Genomic DNA, 20,587 nt, shown 5'->3' on the forward strand with positions numbered 1-20,587 from the left:
CTAGACCCGAACCACAGACTGGAAATTCAGAGCTAATGTTGGAGTGGGGGAAGAACTGTGAGATAAAGCTAGGAATGATTGTGTGCTAGGGAAAGCAAACTTGCTATCTAATTTAATCTAGAACCTCTCTTACCACTCAATCATTCATCTCATTCATCTGTCTTTCAATTATTGATCTTTATGATTGACATATTTAAATGCCCATATATATATATGTAATTTATCCATCATCTATCATCTGTCATCTTTCATCTATCTCTATCAATTACCATCTATGTATCTCTATGTCTATTGACTGAGTTATATATACATATGCATATATATATATATAAAACAATTATACTCCAATCTATGATCGCCCATCATCTATCACCTATCTATTCACTGATTCATTTACTTTCTTATTTATGTATTGAGTATTTGATTTGTTTATTCAGTTCTAGATTCATCAGAACACCTTAAGTTTGGGTATAGAATTTTTTAGTACTTTATAAGAATGCAATATATGTTAGTTGAATTGAATTTAGGAGAAAAGATGACTTGTACACAATGAATGAAGCTCTTCTCTTTATTCTTAAATATTAAAAGGGGGGCTAAATAAAAAGAGGGACTTATTAAAAAGTTTTAATTGCTACTCTTTATTACCACGGCCTTTTGCAAAATGACATTACAAGATTACGTGGCCAGTGCTAATAAAAACTACCTCAAATCCTTAATTGGGTAATCAAATTAGATTGTTCTGCCAGCTATTTATATCACTTCCCTTTGTCTTTGCCGTGAGCCTTCCCCATACCCAGAAAGACCATTCCTGAGTTCTACTTCGTATATCTCCTAGTTTCCTTCAAAGCTTTCATCACAGGCCTTCTCTTCAGGGGCCCTTTCCTAATCTCCCTAGTTTCTAGTGCTCCCCACTAAAATCAGCATGTATCCACTATATCTGTGAATGATTTTAAGTGTGAGTTATCTCAATAGAACAAAATGAGCTGGAGAATGGTGAGTCCTACCAGTATCTTTGTCATGAAAGCCCCAAATGAGATCACAAGGAGTAGGATATGATCAAAATGACTCAATAAAAACCATCACAACAAATAACTCCTAGATCCATTGTACCAGCTCGCTACCTAACCACATGGGTTATAATCAGCCCTATTGGAGGCTATGTTCACCTGGAAGAGAGAAAAACTTCATAGCATGAAAGCTGACTAGAATTTCTATCTCAGGGAACAAAGGAAGATCCAAGAGAGCCAAGAGCTTTAGCCTTGAAAGCACCCAAGCCCAGGATATGTCTGAAGAATGCTCCATGGTCAGCCAATTAAGGCAGGGCCAGCTGAAAATCTGCATACGGCATCAGGGAGAGCCAAAGAAGCTGTCCTGGAAGCCACAGGAGCCCCAGTCAGATGTCCAAGGGCACCTTGGAGTGTCAACGGTGTGGAGATGGAGCCAAAAATTCAGAGTGGTGCAAAGTCATCAGGACGGTCTGCAGGGCCCGGAAGGGGAAAGAAATGGAAATGTGATCTGATATAAAAGGAAACAAAACGGGCATCCTTGTCTCTCAGCTCTGGTGGTAGATGACGCCCTTGGGCATCCGAACTCCAGCTGAAGCCTCCTCCTTGTGACAGCAGGGAAGGGGACAAGGACGAGCTCAGAGTCAAACATTCCAATAGGCAGAGCGGTTATTTTTAACTTACCTGCGGAGCTGGTCCTGAAGGGTCTAGTGATTGGCAACAGAACAGATCCTGGAGGTTCCAGGGAGCCACTGTGGGCAGATACTGCCCATTCGTGGGATGTAGTACCTGGCATTTTATAGCCATTTAGCAAACATTCTGTTGATTGATTAATTGATTGACAAAAACATGGAGACAGAAAAAAAGTGAATGTGGAAAAAGCAAATTCTTGGCCAAGGGGAAGGAGGCCCTTTGCAGAGAGAACCTCATACTTAGGACTGTAATTCCAATCTCTCCGTAGCATCAATGGTCAGTCAGTCATTCAAGGTTTCTGTCTTCCTTTCTTTCTTTTAGTCACATTTCTTTCCATAATATTCCCATAATATTCAAAAAGATGTGTCTCCAAGTTACCTCTTCCATTTTCAGTGAGGGCCCCAGAATGTATGTTTTTGTTAAGTTTCCCAAAAGAATTATAGAGTCCCCCAGAATATCCCCAGGTCCTTTGTCTTTGATGCTTTGATGGTGTGGTTTCTAAGGCATTGTCTAAGAGGACCCTGGACTTAGAAATAAATTAAAAACTCTTGATTTCCTACCTTTCTAGGTTGCATTTGTCCATGTCAGGAGTCATGTTCTTCTCCCTCCACACACAGAATGTCCCAATTCTCATTTTGGGCTCCCAGGACAAACACAACTCCTTCAGATATTTGGGTTGGGACCAAAAGCATCTTCAAATAGCATAAGGAACCATTCCTGATCAAAGATCCCTTCTGGGTTTGAATTGATTGAAAGGGACTCAAAAGGCAGGATGGGTGGGAACTCTGAAGATTGATGTGGATCCCCTGATCCTCCTCCAGGGAGTGCCAGGAAAGAGAATAAAAGAATGCAGAAAAAGGAAACTATTCCCCTTGAAGTTATTGGACTCTTTGAAAGTAACTAGAAGGTCAGAGCTTTAGATCTGGAAGGAACATTAGGGAGACTTTATATTTGCTGAATCTGAGGCTGGGAGACGTTCATGACTTGCTCAAGAGGCAGCAAATGACATAGCCCACGGGATTCTGGTCCTTTCATTATTTATTAGAAAGAATAGGAGTGCAATAGATAGAGCACTGGCTTTGGACTGAGAGATCCTCACTTTAAATCTGATTTTAAATACTTAACACGTACAAGTTATGTGATCCTGAGAAGCCACTTAACTGCCTTGAGAAAGAAAGGAAGAATAAACCATGAGTCTAATCTCACCTCTTCCACTTCCAAATTTAGATAGATAGATAGATAGATAGATAGATAGATAGATAGATAGAAAGGAAGTGAAAGAAGACGAGAGGAAAGAAGAAAGGAAGAGAGAGTGAAAGAAAAGAAGAGAGAGAAAAGAAAGAAAAAGAGAGGGAGGGAAGCAAGGAGGGAGGAAGGGAGAGAGAAAGGAAGGGAAGAAGGGAGGGAAGAAGGAAGAAAAAAAGAATAGACTATAGTCTGAATCTTACTTCTGTAACTTCCAAATTTAGATAGATAGATAGATAGATAGAAAGGAAGTGAAAGAAGAAGATTGGAAAGAAGAAAGGGAGAGTGAAAGAAAAGAAGAGAGAGAAAAGAAAGAAAAAGAGAGGGAGGGAAGCAGGGAGGGAGGAAGGGAGAGAAGAAGGAAGGGAAGAAGGGAGGGAGGAAGGAAGAAAGAAAGAATAGACTATAGTCTGAATCTTACCTCTGCCACTTCCCAATTTATACCCCTTCAGCAAATCATTTCTCTTATCTGAAACTCAGTTTCCTCATCTGCAAAACCAAGAGGTTGGGTTAGATGACCTCTGACTTCCTTTCAGGTTCTAAGACTTGACCGTTTGGACTCCAAATCCAGGACTCTCTCCATTGCACCACACTGCCTACAGGGATGAAACTAGCCCAGTGTGTTTAAGGACCACCCACAGACTCATCTCCCTGGAGCCTGCCTTGATTTCTTCCTTTTGCCTCTCTCACTTCTTTCCCTTTTCAGTTTCTCCTTGCCTGACCTGGGAGCACCGATGATGAACTGGGAGCACCTGGGAGCACTGCTGATTCACCCCAGAATGTGCACCCCAGAATGGGCCATGGTGGCCCGAGGCTTCCCAGGCTCCTTGGGGATCCTAAATCCTCCATTATGCTGCCAGGATCAGCCTGGGAATTAGACTCCCAGCTCCTGCTTGCACTCTTATCTCATCTCCCAGAGGTCTGAGAGTCAGGAACTTGACAACTCCCAGGCTTCTTGGCCTTGGGGACTCTAAAGCTTCTTGAGGCGGGAGGGCGCAGCTAGGGGTTCCCCACGGGCCTGGTGAGACTGGGAAAAGTAAATCCTCGGGGATTGGCCGGCTTTCTGCCAGCCACAGGTAATGGCTGGGCAGCCATGCAGAATAATCCCTGCTAAGCTGGTGTGTTGGGTTCTGGAGCCAAACCCTCCGTGAACTTCAATTAAGCCAATTAGCGTGGCCTGGGAAAACATTCACGAGTTCGTCCCTTCTCTTCCTGTTGCCTTTCTCTCTTTGTCGATTTTTCTTTGCTTTTTTAGAGTTCTAGAATGGAGGACGGAGGCGCCGCTTTGGTCCCGGGCAGGAGGAAAACAGCCATCCAATGGGGAAGCACAAGCCAGCATACTGAAGCAGGCGATGCCCCCCCATCCCCCGTCCTGCCCCCGCAGGGAGAATTGGTGCTGAAGCATTTCTAAGACAATTACACACTCATCTCCCTGCCCGGCTCAGCCGGGCTCAGCTGCTTAGAAGAGCTCTGGGTCCTGATGCAGAGACCTCGCGTTGCCATGGCAACTGGGCCGGCGGGCGAGCCGGGGAGCGGACAGAGCTCTGCACCTCGGCCGGCTGGAGAGCGCGCGAAGGAGGGAGGCTCCAAAGGCGGGTCCCGGCTGCGGCAGAGGCGCCTCCCGGCGCTGGCCGAGCGGAAGCCGCCGAGGGAGGGAAGCCCGAAGGGGAGAAGGCCCGAGGAGGCCGGGCGCTGCAAAGCCTCCCAACCTTTCTGGGCTCCGAGGCGTAGGGCGGGACCTTTCGGGCCGAGCTCAGCTCTCTTCTGGCACCGGGGCCGGCACAGCAGAGCGGCCGGCCAGGACAGCCCCTGATGGGACCCTGGGCTTAGAGCCGGGGCTCCGGGGGGAGGGCAGAAGGAGCCAGGGTGTGGCCACTGAATTTCTGAGTTATAAAGGGTGATAGATTGGGGGAGGGGGAGGGAAGGAAGGAAGGGAGGGAGGGAAGAAGGAAAGAAAAGGAGAAAGGGAGAGAGGGAGGAAGGGAGGAAGGAAGGGAGGGATGGGAATGGAGGGAGGGAGGGAGGGAGAGACAGAGAGAGAGACAGAGAAAGAGAGACAGAGAGAGAGAGAGAGAGAGAGAGAGAGAGAGAGAGAGAGAGAGAGAGAGAGATGGCCTATTTGAGGGCATTCAGTCTAGACCACCCTGAATCCTAATTCCAATCTTGCTGATGAGGGACTGTCCAGCTTCTGCTTCAAGACTGTGAAGGAGGCGATCCCCTTCCCTTCTTTGCCATTGCATTTTACGATAGCTTTTACTTTCTGGAGTTTTTCTGGATGTCAAACCTGAATCTTTCTTTCCTATTTTCCCTTCACCCCTGGTTCTGCCCTCTAGGGCAAGCAGAACAAAACTAATTTCTCTGTCATCAAGAGACACTTGAAGACAGCTGTCATATGCCATACCTAAAAGATACCTTATTTCCACTGGTTGTCTTATGGCATGAACAGATGCACCAATTTATAAATGAACGAATAAATGAATAAAAGCATTCATAAAATGTTAATTATGGGCCAAGAATTGTGCTAAGCTCTGAGAATGTGTTTTTTAAAAGAGAGAATCCTGTGTCCTCAGAGAGGTTACATTCTAATAGAGGAGAATGGTGGCAAAAGGTGGGGGAGCCATAGGGCAATCAATTGGCACTTTCCATTTAATCAAGTGTCCAGAAAGAGAGCTGGGAAGGGGAGTCGGGAGGGGCCTTGGTGGATGTGGGGCACCAAGCAGATCGAACAATGTTCAGTTTGTACAACTGCATATAACATGAAGCATCATAAATGAAAGGACGAATGGATGGATAGATGGGGGAGAAAGCAGTGATTTGGGGGTGACTTGATACTAACCATTGTGCTAAATTAATTAGTAGCTACTTTATAGAAGGAAGGTGGACTTCTGATTTCACTAGTATAGAGTACTCCCAGAGGAGGAAACTCACTTCTCCACTGCAAGTCAGTACATTTTCAGAAACTTAAATCTTGGAAAATTACCTAGAACAGTGAGAGGTCACTAGAGTCACAGAGCTTCCAGGTGTCAGAGCAATGGTAAGTAAAGTAACTCATCCAGAGTCATATGGTTTCCAAGTATCAGATGAGATTTGAATCCAGGCTGGCTCTCTATTCATGAGGTCATAGTAATGCAGGGATATTTTCATTTAATTGCTCCTCCTGTGACATCATGTCTCTCTGGACTCATTCCCTCAAGACACCAGCATCCTTCCTCTCCCGGGTTCCCAGCTTTAGAGACAGCCCTGCCTGTTCCCTCTGCACCCTATTTCCCACCCAAGTAGCAGCTGACTCCAGTTGAATGGGTTCCAGCTCCATGGCCTCTGTCTCTTTTGTCTGCCCACCAGGTCCAGGCTTTCAGCACTTCTTGTCTTTTGATTCCCTTCTAATCCTTCTCCCTGCTTTTACTTTACCTCTTCTTTAGTCTATCTTACTCAGAGCTTTTAGGATATTGTCCCTAAGGAGCAGACCTGTCCAGGTGACTGTGCTGCTCATAAATCTTCCATCTTGCCTTGAAGAAAACATACAAACTCAGTTTGACATTAACATTCTCCAAATCAGACGCCAGCCTATTTTTCCATGCTCACTTCAAGTTGTTTGCCAGAAGTGTTCAAAAGGGAAATGGGATGGGGAAAAAGGTGCCAAGTTCCCCCTTCTTGGTGAGTCAGATGCCATCAAGATGATCAGTGGCTGAGTATGCTGGAGTGGGGACTTCTTTTGCCTCAGGGTTGGATTCAAGGGTCACTAAGTCCCTTCCAACTCTCACCCTCTGTGAGTCTGCAATTTAACTGGATTAACTCAGGAAATCTAAATTGAAGGTCCGACTATTACTTACCATTATTTTTCCTTCATTCTTGAAAAGGACCATGACAATAGGAGGTGATGCTATGACACGCAAATGAATTTGATATAAGTAAGGGAGGGAGCCTCCCTTACTCCTCTGAGCCATTTGGGTCCAAAGACCAGCTGTAAATCTGGATGACTGGAGATGACTGGATACTCTGGGAGATCTTGGTCATTATTAGTCTATAGCAGGTTATCTCAAAGCTCAGCTGCTGATGGCAAACTCCTCGTCCATCATGAATTTTCCATTTTCAATGTCATATCTCTTTACAATTTTCCCTCCTCTTCTGGCAACTGACATGACCTAATACTTCTGCATTCATGTAATCTCTTAAGTAATGCTAACTTCTGCCCCAGAGATGATTGGATATGAGATCAGTCAGAGTGAAGACAGAATTGGTTTGTGTTGTTCAGAGACAAAAACATAGTCTTCAAATATTGGTACACATGTTAGTATCTCAATTAACCAGAACCCTTAGTGAAGCAGCTCTTCTGCACAATGGGATTTTCTAGGTAACTACTGGACACAAATAACTCCCCCAGGTACCAAACAGTTAAAAAAAAATCTGATGCTATTTTGCACATTGTGTGAATTCTTAAACACAAGACAGCAAATATAAATTAGTGTTTACATGGTGATAGAAGCATTGTCAGAAAGGTTAGTCTTGGAGACTTTCATGAACTGATGCCGAGTGAAATGAGCAGAACCAGGAGATCATTATACATGGCAACAACAAGACTATATGAGGATCATTTCTGATGGATGTGGCTCTCTTCAATAATGAGATGAACCAAATCAGTTCCAATTGATCAGTGATGAACAGAACCAACTACACCCAGTGAAAGCACACTGGGAAATGAGTACGGACCACAACATAGCATTTGCAAGCATTTGCTTGCATTTTTGTTTTTCTTCCCAGGATATTTTACTTTCTTTCTAAATCCAATTTTTCTTGTGCAATAAGAGAATTGTATAAATATGTACACATATATTGTATTTAAGATAAACTTTAACATGTTTAACATGTATGAGACTGTGTGCCATCTAGGGGAGAGGGTGGAGGAAAGGAAGGGAAAAGTTGGAACGGGAGTGATTGCAAGGGTCTATGGTGAAAAATTACCCATGCATATGTTCTGTCAATAAAAAGCTATAATAAAAAAAAAAGAAAGAAAGAAAGAAAGCTTAGTCCTTAAATTAGTTGCATTCGATGATGTTCCTCTCTCTGCCTCGCTGCACTAAACCACTAAGATTTGGGGCTATTTCTATCTGCTTTTTATCATTTTTCTATCTTAGTGACCTCCCATTGCATCAGTTAGTGAACCTTCTTCAAGCAGCCTTTCTCTTTCAAAATAGTCTGCTTCTATTCCATTCTGGATTTAGGAAGCAGATAAAATGAAAGTAAATGGGCTCTGAGTGAAAAACCATGGGACCTTCCTTAGCATCTATTCAGACATATAAGTACGCTTGGAGATTCAAAGGATCTTAGATTTGGGTCTGAAAAGCATCTGAGAAGTCAGCAAGTCAAATCTAGAGAAGGCAGACTTTAAAAGACGCGATGAGAATGAAATAATACTTGGTTCTACAGCCAACAGAGAAGCCGGGAGTTATGAATTAAAGGGATCACAAGACTGACTCTGAGCCGGAGGGATTTCCATTTGGCAGAAGAAAAGAGGCAAAGGGATTAGTTTAGGGGCTATTGCAATGAGAACTGAGAGAAATGATGAGGATCTATCTGGCTGTAGGAGTAGAGAGTAGGGATGTATTTGAGAGATGTTGTAAATGGAGAAGTCACATGCTATAGCAACTGACTGGTTGTGTGGGATGAGTGAGAGGGAAGAGAGAGAGGAGGGAACATCAAGGTTACAAGCAGAGTTGGCTGGGAAGATGGTGTTTTCAGCAGTGATAGGAAGGTTCAGAAGGGACCAAGAATTGGGGAGAGAAAGATAAAATAATGAGATCTGCAATGCAGATCACAGATCATCCACAGCTGCTCCTACTGTTTGGAAATTGCCTCCCATTTATACTGCACATTCTGCATGGTTTTCTTCCCTTCTTGGAAACTAAGCTTTTGGGAAAAAGAGGTCTTGATTTTGCCTTTCTTTGTACCTCTTGCTTAACAAATGCTTGTTGACTGACTGATTAACCGGCTGATCCAATGTCTCTTCTCCCCTGCTAATTTTCATACCATTTTGTATGATGTGAAAATTCTACCTTTAGGTTAACTCAGAATTTTTGAAGAATTCTGATTCTTCAGAGATCATGGAATCCCATGATTTTTAACCGGATGACAAATGAATTTTAACCTCCAAGCTCCATGATCTTGAAATGAAATAACTAATTTGTTCATAAATTGCCAGTGTCTATGAAACTCTACCAAACCTTCTGAGAGTGGATGAGAAATTCTGGATTATTTTAAGATATATAGGACAAGTCTACAAATAATTGACAGAATATACAAAATGGGAACTGATTCACAGAATTTTAAAGCATTTCCATTTAAACTACTAATCAAGTTGTATACAGTTGCAAATGTAGAACTCAATACTTATGCAAATTAATTCCCAGCAGGAACAGCTCCAGCATGAATTTAGATTTAGAGTTAGAGGCATTAAAGACCTTAGAAACCAAATAATCAACACACTTTTGGACAGTTCCTGCTGCCGGTCATCCGGCCTTAGTTCAAAGAGCTCCAAGGAGGAGTTACCCACTAATCATTAGCATCATCCATTCCACTTGAGGATTGCTGATGTTTAGGAAGTTCTCTCCCCCCAGCCCCCCACCCCGGCATTAAGATGGAATTTGAATTTTTGTAAATTCCAATAATTGCTCTTAAGTTATTTCCTTTGGTATCAAGAAGGGCAAAAGCAATCCCTCTTGATGGAGGCAACCATTCAATATTTGAATCAGTTAATGAATGAATCAGCCATCAAGGTGCTAAAAATTGTAGACCAATCCTTTCCCAATCTGGTGTTTTTCTTCAGATAGAGATAAACAGAGTTAAAACAGACTAACGTTTATTAAGCTACTAGTAAGTGCCAGCTGCTATGTCAGACACACAGAGACAAAGAAAAAAGCAAATGAATCTGCCCTCTGAGAGCATATAGTAAAAAGGGGGAGTCACCATGCATGAATATTAACTTTTAGAAAACAGCAACCACACCCCACCACCCCAAACACTTCACATCTTCTTGAGGCTAAATATTCTTCGATTTGTTGTTTCCAACATCTTTTCATACTCTATTAAATTATGTGATACTTTTATTTTCTCTTTTATTAAATTATATGCTACTTTTTTCTTTATTTTCTCCTTTTCTCTTTTATTAAATTATGCGATATTTTCCCTTTATTTTCTCCTTTTCTTCTTTATTAAATTATGTGATACCTGAGGCTAAGCACCAAAGCTAAAAACCTGAACACTCCTGTGGTTTTTTGAAATCATCTAACAGAGTCATTGCCCCCAGCTCAATGCATAGCTTATACTTTCACTTGGAAACAATTCAACTCTAGCCAGCCCAAGCCCAGTAGGGAGACAAATCAGAGCCTCATCTCTTTAAACTGACATCCTGTTTCCCATGAGACACTGCTGTGGAATTTCCCATCTGCTCAATCTCAGGTTGTGTCTACATGGAGAAAAACACTAGGCAGGAAGGACTGATCTGGTGTTATCAGGCACCTAAATAATGTTACCAAGTCAATGACCAACATTAAATGTCTCACCTGCTAAAGCACTTACAGTGCCTCACTGTTACTCCTCCTCTCCTAAACTCATCCTAGTATTCAAGGTATCTCCATCATTTTGACTGATTCCCCAAATCCAGCCTGAACCCCAAATACTCCCCATCCATGTGCCTCACTTAATGGTCTGCCTCAGGTTTTTTATCTATACAATGGGGATAATAATAGACTTACTTCTCAGAATTGTTCTGGGGATCAAATAAATAATAGTTGTTAATCAGCTTAGCACAATGTTGGGCACATAGTAAACATCATATAAGTGCTAACTATGATGATGATGATGATGATGAGTGAAAGATGATCATGTAAAATAATAGCGGACAAGTAGGCTGGAGACCGATTAGAATGGACTTCAAATGTCAGGATAAGTTTCTAGTTTATCCTCCAAGTAATAGTGAACTAGTGAAACTCCTTAAATAAAGAACTGACATGATCAGACCTCCCCTACTAGTTTCCTTTTGTATCTTCAAGGCATTCAGTACCATGTAAGCATGGATTGGGTGCTAAATCAAATATCTGTTGAATCGGATCAATAGGGTTGCAGAAATCAGTTCTTAAGATGTCCCCAAATACCTTAACTTGACAAGGAAAAAAATTGCCACTTTGATGACTGCATAGAAATAGCCCCAGAAGTGTTGTCCTTCTGATCCCAGCATTTAGGGAATATGTGGAGTGTGCCAGGCAGGAAAGGAGAGACAGAAGGCACAACACTGAGTCAGGAAAACGTAGGCTCATGTGCTATCTCTGCCACAGACACTGTCTCACCCAGGGCAAGTCACTTAACCCTTCAGAATCCATGAAAAATCTTGAAAGCTAGAAAATACGTAAGGGTTGTTGAATGTCAGTGATAGTTACAGCTTCCATATCAAGGGGTTTCTAACATACGAAGCCCCAAGAATAGAAAAAGAAAAAGGAAAAGGAGGAGAAGGGGAAGAATGAAGAGGAAGAAGGAGAGGAAGGAGGAGAAAAGGGAGAAGGAAAACAGAAGGGGAGGGGAGGGAAGAGAGGATGAGGAAAGTGAGAGGGAAACAGGAAGGGGAAAGAAGAAGGGAAGGGGGAGAGGAGGGAAGAAAAAAGGCAGAAGAGGAGAAAGGGGAGGGAAAAGAGAAGGAAAAGGGGAAAAGGAAGAAGGGAAAGGGGGAAAGGGAAGGGAGGAGAAGAAAGAAAAAGAAGTGTCTAGCACTGTATTAGGAACTGAGATTACTGAGATAAAATGGGAAATAATTTCTGCTGTACAAGAGCTTGCATTCTATAATCTAGTTGGCCGAACCACCACAGGCTAAATTTTATATTATCTAAATTATTTCTTAGGCTACCCAAGATTTTGTCCGTTCTCTGCAAAATACATTTATTCTAGTATTCTACAAGCTACAAAATCTTTTCAATCTTTGTTTTTGGAGCTTAATTCCGATACTGGGTCTATAGAGGATAAGTGATGTTCCAATGGCTCAAAGATCTCTCCCAGGAATGTGCAATGTTTCAGTTTCACAGTCTAAGAGTAAACAGCATTTGCCATGCAAATGGGATTTGGGGAATAAAGATCGTTTTGGTCCAAGCCTTGCTCCTTGTGCTCAGTTTTTCATCATTCCTCAATGTTGAGAAAGAGGTTAGAGAAAGAGAATTGGTCGGGGGAGAGGGTTTTGTCACTAATGGTGATCTCAGATAGCCTGGGCTATCAATCTTGTCAAGGAAGCTAGCCACCTAATGGGCTTCTCGATTGGTTATGCTGACTCTTATATTCTGTTAATGGACTGACTTAGCCACGCGTGAGGGTTCAGTGACTACAGCCATCCATCATGGACTGATCACACATCTCACCAAGGCCATGTCCTCAGAGAAAGGGGGGATGGATACTAGGCACTTCTTAGCCTATTCTTCATACAAACCAGTGCCTCCTCAAAGCACATTATTGCATCGTCCCGGAAGTGGGCGTGAGCCATGATTCTGCATCCAAAGACACAAGCACATAAAGTACCAGATGGCAGAGCCCAAAGCAAGCTGCAATGGGCTGAGCAATTCATCACATTATGTGGTTTCTCAGAAGATTTTTGAGGAAAACCTAAAGGAATCCGTGACCTCTCCTAACTGGCAGATCCAACTATATGACACTTCTGAGAAGATGAGTAAAACGTTCCTCATTTTGTTTTTTTGTAGAGAAAATTTCTCAGATGAAAATAGAAGGAACCAAGGTTTCATCTACATGAGTCCATTCTTGGCCAATGCAAATATCAGTCCCTCTAGACAATGAGTGTCAAAAAGTGCTGTATTCAGAGCCAGCAGAGATGTGGATTAGAATCTTGTCTCAGAGTTATGAGCTGTGAATCAGGGAAATCATATTATCTTTCTGAGCCTCAGTTTCCTCCCTTGGAAAACTGGGGAAACATTTGTAGTACTCATGACACAGGAGAGTTCTGAGGATCAAACAGGACAAGAATATAAAGCATTTTGGCATGTGTCATATTATCTCTCTGAGTCTCACTTTCCTCACTTGAAAAATTGGGGAAACATCTGTAGTACCCATGACATAGGGGAGTTCTGAGGATCAAATAGGACAAAGAATATAAAGCATTTTGGCGAGTGTCAAGTGTTATCTGGTAGCTGTGTGGACTCATACAAAACAAGCTTTGGGTTTGGAGTGAGAAGATTTGGGTTCAAATCCCAGTTCTTCCACAAACAATCATGTACAATTTTGAGCAAGTCATTTGCTTTATTGGGATCTCAGTTTCATAGAGCACCTGAAGTCAGAAGCCATCTTAGAGACCAACAATTTCAGATGCCCATTTTACTTATGAGGAAACTAAGGCACTGGGAACCTGACCGACTTGCCCAGGGTCATATAGCTAGCAAGTATCTCAGAAAGAATTTGAACCCGGGTCTTTTTTGTCTTGATGACCTTCCAAATTTAGACAATTGATATAAATTTAAGCTATCATTCAGAAAACAATGACCTTTAAGATCCTTTCCAGGTCTAAAGATATGGTCTTATAGTCACACTTAAAAACAAATAAACATACTCTATGCACAACCTGGGGAAGATGGTGATGGAGGAAATGTGATATGCAGTCCTCCAAAAATCATCTCTTTGTAGCTAATCTGATGAGGGGTCCTGTAAGACTGAGATAAAATGATCCCAGATGACTGGCTCTCATGGAACCCATACTAGAGCCTTCCAGTTGGGTAAGACTCACCAGAACTTGAACTCTGCAGAAAAAGCTCTGTAGAAGTCTCTGCCCTAAAATGAGGTATTAGCACTGCTATTGCTCCTGCCTTAAGCAACTCTATGGTCCCTTGCTCTCCCATGAACCTGTATATGATAGTCAAAACAATAACTCTAAAGCAGATGGTAGAGACACACATCTTTCCTCATCCTTTAAAATAATGCTATTTGGGATCAGGACCAGGGACAGATCTATTTAACTTTAAAATGTTTTGTTAATATTGGGGTTTCATGAGACGAAAGGATGAGAGGCATAGGAGAGAAAGGCTGGATAAATGAGACAGGGTAAAAAAGAAACCAGAACAGAAGTCAGAGGATCTGATGAAAAGGTACTTCAGACACCCCCATTTCCATTTTCCAGGAGACTCAGAATATTCACCTCTCTGTGTACCTGTTGAACCCTGCTCTCTACTACTTGCAGTAGAATGTGTGATTCCAAAGGGAAAGGAACCTAGAGGCCATAGAATCCGACCTCCTCATTTTACAAATAAGGAAACTGAGGACCAGAAAGAAGTGACTTGTTCAAGATAATACAAATAGTATGCTGACACCAGATGATCATAGTTTTCAAGTTGAAGCAAATCTCAGAGTCCTTCACAATTCAGCAGTCTCATTTTACAGATAAAAAGGTGACTTACCCAAAGCCATATCATTGAATTTGATAGATGGCCACTGGGCTCCCATCCAACCCCAAAGGTCTATGATCCTGGAAATGGACCATGGGACCGTGAGGGTAAGCTTCATTTCCTTTTTGTCTGACGCTAACCCTAACCTTGTCTGGGTTGTAGTAAATAAAGAATATTTTCTTGTTGGAGTGAATTGATTAGAAACTATCCCAAAGTAGAATTTTTTAAAAATCTCTCCCTACCCACCACCTCAAGCACAGCGGATGAGGAATCAATCAATCAATAGTCATCTCTTAAGCTTTTCCCATGCATCAAGCATTGGGCCATCTCTGAGGGACACAAAGACAATAATTAAAATTACATTTCTTCTTTTACCACAATTCTAAAGCTGAATCCCAAGGAATCCACCTCCTTCTATGGTCTGTCTCATGCTGAAATTAAAATGCATATTTAGCAGTGATGTTTTCCCATATGTTTAATTATGCCCTTAATTTAAACATTGTGATGCAATCACAATATGTCAAGTCTCGCATGATTAACTATCTGTTTACTGAAAGACCCACGTGGCAAGTTTTTAAGGAGGATTATTTCTAAGATGATTTAGCTTCTTGTGTATCAGCAGAAAAATTATCTCTTCCTTTTTCTGAGTTCAGTCTTGAGTATTATTGGAGTGGGAGATCAGGAATAGATGGAGCTCCCATTGAAAATTAATAATAATTTAATATTTATATATCAGTTTTAAGGTTTGTGAAGTGATAAATGTATGTATGCATGTGTGTATATATATATTTATGGGTGTGTGTATATATCTATGTGTATTTATACATACATACATATGCATTTACACACATAAAGGTGCATATAGCTATATCTATATTTTTGTACATGTATATGTGTATTTGAATATATGACACACATAAATATGTATGTATTCTACAGGTATATATGTGTGTGTGTGTGTGTGTGTTTATATATATATTTACAGAGACAGACAGACATACAGACAGAGACAGAGAGGTTTTTCTGTATTGCTGTTATATTTCCCCATTAGAACATAGGTTCTGTGTCTCTAGTGCAAAATTCAGTACCTGGCATGGAGGAGCTGCTTCACAAATGAACTGATGTGAATTGGATGGAATGAAATTGAATATGAAGCAAATTGAATTGAAATGACAAGAAATTGAACTGCGGTGTTTAACCAACCCCAAAATATGTTACCTCAGACATAATTGGTTATTCCACAAAGAACTGGTAGGAAAACTTGAAAACTGAATGGCAGAAATCAGACTTAGACCAATATCTTGTACCCCATTCTATAATAAATTCAAAATAGCTAAACGATCTGAATTTTAAAGATTATACTGTTAGAAGAGAAAAAAATGTTTAAAAAAATAATAGAAGAGGAGCAAACTACATATCTTTTTTCAGTTATGGGGAGGAAATGAATTCATAATCAAGGAAGGGATAAAGACAGTTATAAAAGGTGAACTAGATTATTTTGAGGATATAAAACTGAAAGTTTCTGAACAAACAAAATTAATTCATCTAGAATAAAGGAAAAAAAACACTAGACTAGGGGAAAATTTTTGTATTGAATATTTTTCATAGCCAAGCTATAGAGATTAAAAAGCCTGAATATATGAGATCATATGTCATTCCCTGTAACGTTCTCTAGTTCGGTTTCTTGGGGGTCTTTGGGAGCAGCCTTCGTTTCAGTTCAGTAATCACCACACGAATAGCCAGGTGTTAAAATCCAAATCCTTTACTGTCTCTTTCAAAGTCTTGTCTCCTTTCCTGGGACCCGGTTAGCTTTCTTAGAGGCCTATCTCTCTCCTTGGTTCCGAGAGCTTGAGCTCCTGCCTGTCTTCTCTGGCTTCTGAATCTCCCTGAATGAATCCTGGCTGAGGCTCCTAGCTTATATCCTCTACCCTGAGTATAAACCAATCGTTCTATCACTAGGAAACCATCTGTATAAGATTAAATCAATCATACTGAACCAGCTAAACTAGATAATTATTGTCTCTATCAATTCCACTTAGTGCCCTGTAAGAATCCTTTGTTTCAAGTTCATAACAATTCCCCAATAGATAAGTGACCAAAGACAGTGAGCAATCATTTTTTTCCCTTTGTTTAAGACTGGTCTCAACATTTGCCCAGTCTGGAAATGTAGGGGCTACTCATGGCCCCATACTGGTTGATACAGGAGTTCTGCCATGTTCAGTTTCTAACCAAGGTCAGTTCTCCTCCCCTTAGACAACCTGGTGGCACCTATTCCCCAGAATCCACTATGAGAACATCGAAGATAGCCCCCAGTGGGCATCAGTAACTGCAATTCAAAACTCCTGAACTCAAAAGATTCACTAGCTTCTACCTCCTTGATAGCAGAATCATCGGCATGAGCCACCACCCAGTAGCAGCAAGTGCTTCTTAAGTAAAGATTTGCAAACTCTTAGTAAATATATGAAAGAATGTTCCAAATCACTAATAATAAAAGTACAAATCAACCTTGAAGCTTCATCTCATAAGTAACAAATTTGCAAGGACAACAAGAGACAAAAATAGTCGATGTTGGAGGGAATGTAGAAAGACAGACAGATTGGTACATAGTTGGTGGAACTGTGGATGCGAAAGCCTTTCTGGGAAGTAATTTGGAAAGTCTAATAAAGTGACTAAAACATCCATACCTTTGGACTCTGAGATTCCACTTCTAGGAATAGACCTCTAGGATGTCACTGACAAAAAGAAAACTTCCATTTATACCAAAATACTTCCAGCAGTATGTGTGTGTGTGTGTGTGTGGAGGGGTGCTGGGAGGGTTCCATAAATGTATAAGGTTGCTTAAGAGGAAAGGGCCTTTTTCCCCAATATATTCTTCCCTTTTCCCTTCCCTTTCCCTTTCCCCCTTTTCCCCTCCTCTTTCTTTCTTTTCTTTTCTTTTTCTTTCTTTCCTTTCTTTTTCTTTCTTTTCTTTCCTTTCTTTTCTTGCTTTCTTTTCTTTTTCTTCCTTCCTTCCTCCTTCCTTCCTTCCTTCCTTCCTTCCTTCCTTCCTCTCTTCCTTCCTTCCTTCCTTCCTTCCTTCCTTCCTTCCTTCTTCCTTCCTTCCTTCCTTCCTTCCTTCCTTCCTTCCTTCCTTCCTTCTTTTCTTTCTTCCTTTCTTTCTCCTCCTCATCCTCCTCTTCCTCTCCTCCTCCTGCTGCTGCTTCTTCTGCCTTTGTAAGAGATAGCTACCTGGTGAGAGGAGGATTTATACAAAAGAAAATCTAGACAATGTTAACACAGAAGATATCAAAAAAATCGATTAAAATTCACTTTTAAATAAAGGAAGGGAAGTGGGCCCAGTCACAGCTGTGGAGCAGGGAAGTTTCAGACGGACTGAATTTGAAAGGCCTTGCCCTTTCCCCACAGCCCCTCTGAGAGGCTCCTTTCTCTCCCCTGGGGATTGAAATGCAGAGCTCTGGGGAGAGCTGTAACCCCATACCTGCAGTTCTCTCATTCTGCCCTTTGCATCACCCCGACTTTACCTCCTCAGGACAATGTAAGAAGGATCTCCTTGCAAGAGCACAGAACCAGTCAGCCGGGAGAGCTCAAGCAGAGAAGGGATTCCCAGAGGATCAGGCCCTTGGCTCCGGGCTGGGTTTCTATGCGTCACTCAGTCCTCAGTTCTGGTGAGCACATGAGACTTGCATGCAGAGACTGCATTAACTCATCCCTGGCAGCTCTCTTGGGAGCAGAGAGAAGGTGAACTAGGAGGTCCCAGTGCTCAACAGGATTGCACTGTCCATCCTCAGTACTAATACCTGGCTTTTGGATGTCACCTTAAGGACATTATCTCCTCTGATTCTCACAAACACCCATGAGGAAAAGGCAACAAAGGCTATGAAATCCATTTTACAGATGAGAAAACTGAGGCTTGGACAGCTTGAGAGAGTCCCATAGTTATGAAATATCCCCAAAGCATTTAAATTGGGGTTTTCCTAATTCCAAATCCAGCATAGCATCCGTCACGTTATGGCCTCTCAGACTCGGGGGCCAAGGTTGGTAGGAGGAAGGAGCCCCATCTCTTTCAAGACTGCTTTTTATTCTGCTGAAATCTGATCCTGAGTTTCCACAGAAGCTCAGTTTTTCTTTTTCTCTCCAATTCTGAGAATCCAAAATCCCCCCTTGCCCCTCCCTTGTTGAGAAGAGAAGCTCTATAGAGATGGTGATTTCACTGAGTCAATGCTGCCAGCTGCTGTGAACCAGGGAGAACTTCAGGTCTGGGAGAATGGCAAGGCTGGCTCCCAGGCCTGCTTCTCATGGGGTGAAGACAGGAATATTGACAGACGATGAGAAACATGCAATGAGATGTGTGTGTGTGTGTGTGTGTGTGTGTGTTGTGTGTGTGTGCAGGCACATGCATGCAATTAAATTTAACCTCATCTAGCTAGGAAAAAAAATCCCAAAATATAAATCCTTAGGGGAATGTTTTGTTTATTTTGGTTTGGTTTTGTTCGCATTGGTAAATGCAAAGTAATTCAAAGCTTTGTCTAGCCTGGGATTATTGGATTTGATTTTCCTACTGGGTTTAGACTCAGAGGAATCTTGACTTTGATATTTTCTGCCTGTTTGGCTCTTCATCGCTGAAATGAGGAGCTCATGTAGCTCTAAGTTTCCCTTCCTGTTCTGGAACTCACAGTCCTTCCCCAGAGATGGTCGGGCCTTAGTCTTCCCATCAGTGAAATAAAAGAATTAGACTAAAGGACTCCTACGCCCCTTCTCATTCCAGAGCTTCCATCCTTTGGCCCTGTTCTGGAGTCCTCTTCAGAAAGGAAGCTGCATTTCCCCAAAGCACAGGGCGCAGAGGAACCCCACTCTCAGACCTCTCCTTGGCGCAGAGATGCTGGTCTGCATCCACACTCCCTCAGACACTTTAATAACCTTGTCAGTTAAGCTCACGGAAGATGGTGGGACTCGCCTCCTAAAAACCCAGAAGTTCACAGAACAGCCTCCACCCCATAGTGTAGCCTCCAAACAGTTCTGGAAAGTCCTGGGATCAGAAATCATAAGGCACCACTTCATGCCTATCAGAGTGACTAAGATGTCAGGAAAAGATAATAAAGGTTGGAGGGGATGCTGGAAAACTGGAACATTAATGCATTGTTGGTAGAGTTGTACCATCTTGGAGAGCAATTTCAAATTGTCCAAAGTACTAACCTGTTCATACCCTTTGATTCAGCAGTCTCACTACTGGGTCTGTATCCCAAAGAGATTTGTTTTAAAGAAAAAGGGCCTGTTTGTACAAAAATATCTACAGCAGTTCTTTTTGTAGTGGCAAAGAATTGAAAATTGAGGGGATAACCATGAATAGGGAAATGGTGGAACATGTTGTGGAATATGATTATGATGGGATTTTATTGTCCTATAAGGTTTCAGAAATGAAACATGCTATCTGCCTCCAGGGTAAGTCTGAATACAAACTGAAGCACACTGCTTTTCATTTTCTTTCTTTCTTCCTTCCTTCTTCCTCTCTTCATTCTCTTCCTACTTTCCCCTTTTCTTCCCCTTTCTCCCTTTTCTATTCCCCTTCCTCCATTTCCACTCCTCTTTTCTCCTTCTCTCCTCTCCCCTTCCCTTCCCACCCTCTCATCTCTTCTCCTTTCCTCCCTCCTCCTCCCTCTTCTTCCCCCCCTCCACACACACATTGTTGGAAGCTTCTTGTACAAAATGAACAAAATGGATGTTTTGCATGATTACACATGTGTCATCTTTATCAGATTGCCATCTCAGAAAAAGGGGAAAGGAGGGAGGGAAGAAGGAAAAGATAGACAGAATTTGTAACTCAAAACTTAAAAAAATGTTTTGAGATGTAATTGAGGGGGAAAAATTATTTAAAACAAAAACAAAAAATAAAGGACATGAAATCACAGCCAGATATTAAATGCACTGGGCACTATCCTGAGTAATGGGGATAAAAAGAACAACAAAAGCACAGTCTCTGCCCTGGAGAAAGTCACCTCCTAAGGGAGAAAACAATATAAAAACAATTATGTACATAAGAGAGGTAGAGAGGAAAAACTGTAGGTAATTTCAGAGAAAAAGCCCTGGTGTGGAAAGGTGAACTAACTTGATGGAGAGATTAAAAGAAGCCTGGGAAGGTAGGAAACAGAGAACATTCTGCCCATGGTGGATGGTGGGTAAAAATGCCCAGAGTTGGTGGATGGACCGTGGAGTGTGAGAAATAACAAGGAG

Source organism: Antechinus flavipes, chromosome 4 (assembly GCF_016432865.1).
Source record: "Antechinus flavipes isolate AdamAnt ecotype Samford, QLD, Australia chromosome 4, AdamAnt_v2, whole genome shotgun sequence".
Lineage (NCBI taxonomy): Eukaryota > Metazoa > Chordata > Mammalia > Dasyuromorphia > Dasyuridae > Antechinus > Antechinus flavipes.